A 6616-nucleotide genomic window follows, 5' to 3' on the forward strand; every position below is an offset into this window, starting at 1 on the left:
TATCCTTCTACGTATTCCAGATATCTTTTGATATGTATATATTTTGAATAAATAATTAATGTACTCAATATGCTGAAACTTAATCAGGATGGGGATGAGTCTAAACGCTCAAATATCTATTAATATGTATTGATGCTAGTTGTATTGGACTTAAGGGATGATATTTGGTTCCTACCGGCTGGATCAACGACTTACATTTCAATTGTACTGATAAATGAATGAATAAACTCTTTGTTTTAACAGGCGAAATTATGGCCATTAGATCCTTTTACGTGTCAATAAATATAAATTCTAAATTTTTTGTAACAAAAAATGCATAACAATTAACAAATGCAAGTAAATAAAAGAGTGCTTATTTAAGATCAAATTAAACTATTGCTACATACTTCATAAATAAATAAGTATAAATAAAGAACTTGCTTGATCATTAAAATAAAAGAAACAAATCCTTCGTAGACACATAATGATAAAAGGATTAATAATTAACAAGCAACACTTACTTCCTTTCTTAAAAAAACCAACACTATTTGAAACTCATGAAGGAAATAACATAATATTATAAAAAAAACTGTTTGTTATATACAACAAATAATAAAACATAGAAGTTATGATTATACACTAAGCATTCATTGTCCCTGCTACTAACAAAGTATATTTATTCTCGCGTCTTACGACTGCGGCCAGTCGATGCAACTAGTAATTCTTGCAGCAGAAGCAAACCGACCCTTGTCTCCAAACATTTTAACCTGGTAAATCTACGTACGAAATGCAGTTACGATACATAATATGTTAAACATGTTTGTTCTAAGGTGAGGAATTCGTAACGGAGACCAACCAGTGTGGTTGTTACTTGCTCCTTCTTCAACAATAAATACTAAATCTTCCAAAAAATATATTGTATATCCAGTTGTCCATATATCAAAACTTAAAGTCGAATTTCGGAAGGTTCTACTTAAAATTGTAAGTAAGCCTTAAATTGAACAAGAAACGAAAAAAATCATTTGCACCATTCGGTAATTCATACCTGAAGGAATAAGTCACCGTACAGCAGTATCGGTCATTATTAAAACTAAACTAATCGGTGTGGAAAAAAACTGTTTTTAACATTTTAAAATCTTATTCACTGATGAAAGTACACTTTTAAAAGTACCTAAAACATATTCAGTCCATCCCAGTGTATTACTAATAGTCAATATTAAACTTCTAACACTTTTTTATTACGATAAAACTGTACAATTTAGTGAAATTTCCTGTCCATTCTTGAAGTCAGTGGTAATCAGAAGACTAAAATATCTAGTTACTATGGGTTTTATTTGGCTTTTATTAATTTATTATTAATTAATTAAGCTACAGTTTTCAATTGTTCGATTAATATCACTTAAGTAACTATATGTAAAAGGATATCAGGCTGATAATCACAAAACGCTTCTGTCTCCCACTCAGATAGGATGACATCTACGAAATAACTTTAGCAGAAAAACCCAATAACTGGCCTAGAGGAATTACATTAGACTATATTAGTGTATTTTCGCTGGTCCATAGCTTGCCGGATGTCATATGTTATTCAGAGTAACTTATTTTCATTACTGTGACATGGTCTAAATCCTGACTGATCATTGCTGAGTATTCTCTGTGTGGAGTATTCTCATGTGATTCAAGAAACCCAAATATTTGGCAATACTTTATTGTTTCACTGAACGATGGCAAATGTCCGGAAAAATCCTGTTTCCTTCACTTTATTCAATCAAGATCCTTAGACAATAAGGGCAGAATGCTAATAGGTCGTTAAGCAATAAAATGGGTAAAACTTACTAACCTGTGTTTTTATATTAGATGTTGAAACTGTTGTCCCACAGCAGTTTTACAATGTCCAAGCCTGTTGTAGAAACTTGAAACGGCAGACTGTATGGACTCATGCAGGAGTTTTTGTTTTTTCACTTGTACGCGTATTTTGCCCCTAAGGACTTTAATAAGCTGAGGTTTCGTTTTATAGACGTTGTTTTTAATGTGACCCCACACAAATTAGTCAAGTGGAGATAGATCTGGCGATCTTGGTGGCCACTCGATACTTCCTCTTCAGCCTATCCAACGATTTGGAAAAATATTGTTTAAGTACTCGCGGACATGCAGGGTTCAACAAACCTCGTGTTGTGTGTGTCGCTTTAGATTTCATGCAAAAGTCTGATAAAATATACGTAGTCGATATTACCTACAGTAAATTAAGTTTAACTAAAGCGCGGATACATTTTTGAATTTTATCTTGTTTATACATACAAGATTTTATCCAAATTTTGTCCAAATTTTTTCCATCATATGTATATATATATATATATATATATAAAATTCTACAGGACGCCTGTATTAATGTTGTGACAGTTGGTTGAATGTTAGCGAGGTCTATTCTATGTTATGGGTTAATTATATATTATATTATTTCCAGTGTTGCTAGAGATATAAATAGTCATATGCTAATAGACATAGTTGTGTCAGATTAGCTTGCTAGAAAAATATAGATATCCGTTGAGCAGAACCAAGTACTAAGAAAAACTTTTAGATTCTAACACAATACTATAATGGAAATTTACTCGGCTTGTTGAAATTATTCTGAGTGTTATTTTGTATAGAAAGTGAGGCACAAATTTATATTGATTGAAGGATTAGTGGTTTTTTAATTATAAATGAAGATGTGGTCTCTGAGTTAAGTGATGCATAAAATAATGTTACAAAGCTTTAATTTGAGGTGTTTTTTAAAACCTAGTAATATTTAACACTGAGAATAAATTATGGAATACATTCAAAATAATAATATGTAAGAACTTTCAAGAATAAATTACAATAACGATATATACGCTTGTGTTCTACATTTTGTTAACAAGGATGTAGAAAACACTGTTCCTGACTGCAAGATTCTACCTATTACAGTCTAGGGAGTGATTACACCGGAAGTAGCGCTATTATTTCACCTGGCCAGATTAATGCTCCACATTGGTCCAGTTTGTAGCGATAATTTATTCCCGAACAAACACTTTACTTTGGATTCTTGCAGTACATTTTTATCTACCGGTGAACATTTGTTTTATTTTGATATGTTAAAGCATGTTACAAACAGGTGGTTAAAATATTTGCGTAACTGAAGGAAATTGGTTCAAGAATTATCGGTAATCATATTTTTCCTAACACGGAATAGTGTCGAAAAATTATTACTTTTATAGGATTGAACTAGATTATAATGGCGTAATGTATTTTATTTTGAAGAAAAATTCTTTAGTCTAAAGTTAAAATTATATTGTATCATAATAAATATCAGAAACTTTAAATAAAGAAAGGTTAAATACACTTTTCTACTGAAAATGTTCATAAGATAATACTGTATACAAATGCATGTACTATAATACTGTATTTAATTGGGAATATGTTTGAATATGTATCGTATACATATATAATACGTCTGCAGCATACAATCATATTTCATGGCCATAAATCAAATAATAACTTCAAATAATACAACACACATTACACGACAAAATTTGTTAATTTTACTTTGTGTTATTTCTTACACTTTAGACAAAATAATTAGCGTTTTTTGCTATTAACAATTCTAAGGGTTCCACAAAAGGCAATAATTTGGACATATACGAAACAATCAAAGAAATAGGTTTAGCAATTCATACTCTTTCTACGTCAGCTTTGCTATCAAAATATTTTAAAAAAGCCCTTCCTAATAATTAGAAATATCGGTGACTTATTATCGAGAGAGGAATGACGTAGAGCGAAACCCTTAAGACAGTGCTTTCATTGGAAATACTATCCCGGAATCCTCAAGTCAGATTGTTTAATACTTTTATGAACGCAGAATAGAAAACTAGTCAACTGGCATCTAAAGCGAAACGCAAAATCTTATGTGAGCCTAGACTAGGAACGCAAATGCAGTGTTTATATTGGCTAAGCGTTAAAGGGGGAAACTTTAATAAGTGACCTACACTCGTTACTCGGTTTTTTATCGAATTGTTCGATATATCATCCAACTTCGATACGAAAAGATCGTACACAATAAGAGTTATAATAAATGACCGTAACAAAAAGAATCTCGTTTCTTACAATGTTAAAAACATACATTAAACACTAATATTACAAAACAACAAAACCAACTAAGGCTTGGACTTACAGATCAAATAAACCCTACAATATTTATAACTTGCCCAGCTCGATAGCAATGAGTAAACAGCTTTTGTGAAATAGAGGAAAGAATTCTCCCCATAGGTTACCGGGAACCAAACGTACATTTTGAAGCCACTCAAACTAATCTCGTCACTTGTGAGAAATATCTCACATATTTTCGTTATATTCATCGCCATTTTCAGTCTCAAAATATTAGTTATTTCTTGCCGTTTATTGTTTACATTAAAACTGCTATAAGTAATAAGGTGAAATCATATGCTAAGTTAAATAAGTTGTAATATCGAATTATGCCTTCGGATAAAAACATCGAACAATTCGATAAAACAACCGAATAACGAGTGTAGGCCGCTTATTAAAGTCTACCCCGCTCTTTAAAGCCCGTTCTTTGATCACTCAGGAGCCCAGAATATTATTTTGTCCATCTTACCGCAGGATATTATCATGTACAATCTTGCAATATTTATGAGAGTTTATTTCTACAACTCTATTTTAGACCAAATCTACTCTCATTATGTTGGTAGCGAAGCCCATCATGCAAATAATATAGTCTGGACCTCACATTGCCTGTTTTCAAACGTATCTAAACAATTACTGCCTCATACTTCTAACTGGTTAAGGATAAATTAAATTGTATACGTATATGTAATTTCAAATAGTAGATAAAAAAAATTAAAGATTGGCGAATTATGTATACTTTAAATTTATTTCAAGGTGAATCCGTTTATTTTCTTAATTATCTCATTATGCTTTGCTTAAAAAGAGACACGCTCAAAAAGTGTAAGAAGATTTCAACAATAAAATATAGGACAGTGTAGTACGTGAAAAAGTTGTCTCATCAAAATTCAACTGGCACCAGTCTAATAAAATATTCCTCTCAGGTTTACTTCCATATTACTGCGATATTTCTGCGGTGACAGTGAAATGATTTATCAGATAATGCTACTGCATTATGATTACGATATGATGCTAGATATTACAGTCATTTAGAATTCCAGTGTAAACATTATTAGAACTGGTTTTTGGCTTAAATTTCAATAGGTATTTATATGTTTAACAAATCTCGATAATTATATCCTTTTATAAATAATTACCTATACAATAAGCGTATTATTTCTATTAAAATAGCTAGACATTTCTTATTTTTCTACATTTAAAATCAGTTTTAGGGACCTAAATAAAAACAGTTGGTAAAGTACGTATGGTTTGAATGTTAAAAATATTCCTTCTATAAATAATTGAAATTTTTTATATGAAGCGTCCTTCCCAAATAACAATTTTAGTAAAAATTTTTCAAAATGTAAATTTTTTAGTAAGCTTTTTTATAAATTAGACTACTAGCAGATTATTTTCAGAAATTTCAATGGACATAGAAGTTAAAGACCCATTATTTCCTTTTAAAACCGTAACATACAAATTACTCTATTGAGAGTTGCTTATAAAGTTTATAGCATAGTCTTTGACGGGTTTCTCAGCTATTTAAAACAATTTATTATTTTCCATTAGCAACACACTTAAAACTATGTACATTATATAATTGTAAATATTTGCCTCCAATTCTGAAACATGAGTAAGTAAACTTTAATTTAATTTAACTATTTCAAATTTATCCTCGGAAACTTATTTAAATTATAATTTTTCTTAATTACCGCTTTAAAGCCAATCCAACATATGTGTGAATACAGCCAAATGTTTCAGCGGGAAAATCCCCTCAAACTTTCAAAATGGGTGACCAAGAAATCATATTCCAGTGCCAATGGTATTTATAATTCGAGCTTTTTAAGTTCATGACTCTCTCACATCACAGACAATCACAACCCAGAAAGTTAGAACTAACTTTTGGATAGTTACTGGGAAAATATTCTCAGTATTAACCATAGATGACACTGATTATAATACCGGTGGAGTTGCAGCTGCAGCTATGTTTTATGCAATTTAAAAGTTTATCAACGCAGAAGGGAGAATTAGTGGAGGATTTCTTTAAATAATAGAATAAACACATGTGTAATTTCGTTTATTCTGTTTACAAAATAAATATTTATGCAGTTTTTATTTATTCCTTCATAAATAATCAAATAAGGTTAGCTTAAAAAACCCCTTTATCGGCAAATGACAGTGACAATTTCTGACAGTGATAATACAATAGTTTATTCTCTTTGAAGCTGTTTTCTGACCTAAATTTTGCCACTGAACTGATAAATTTGATCCAACCACCGAATGGTTCGTAAATATTTTCTGAAGAGTATTGGAGTTTCTACAAAATTTAATTTAATCAATATACCATAATTTCAGCAAAGTATCTGCAGCAAGCACGAAACCTACCGAATCCCTTCAAACTCTACAGTCCACTGAACAATTCTGTTCGGCAATTCGTTAAAGACTCTGCCAAAAATATTTCATCAGTACGAAGGAATATTATAAAAGGGGCTCAAATACTGTA

Source organism: Homalodisca vitripennis, chromosome 4 (assembly GCF_021130785.1).
Source record: "Homalodisca vitripennis isolate AUS2020 chromosome 4, UT_GWSS_2.1, whole genome shotgun sequence".
NCBI lineage: Eukaryota > Metazoa > Arthropoda > Insecta > Hemiptera > Cicadellidae > Homalodisca > Homalodisca vitripennis.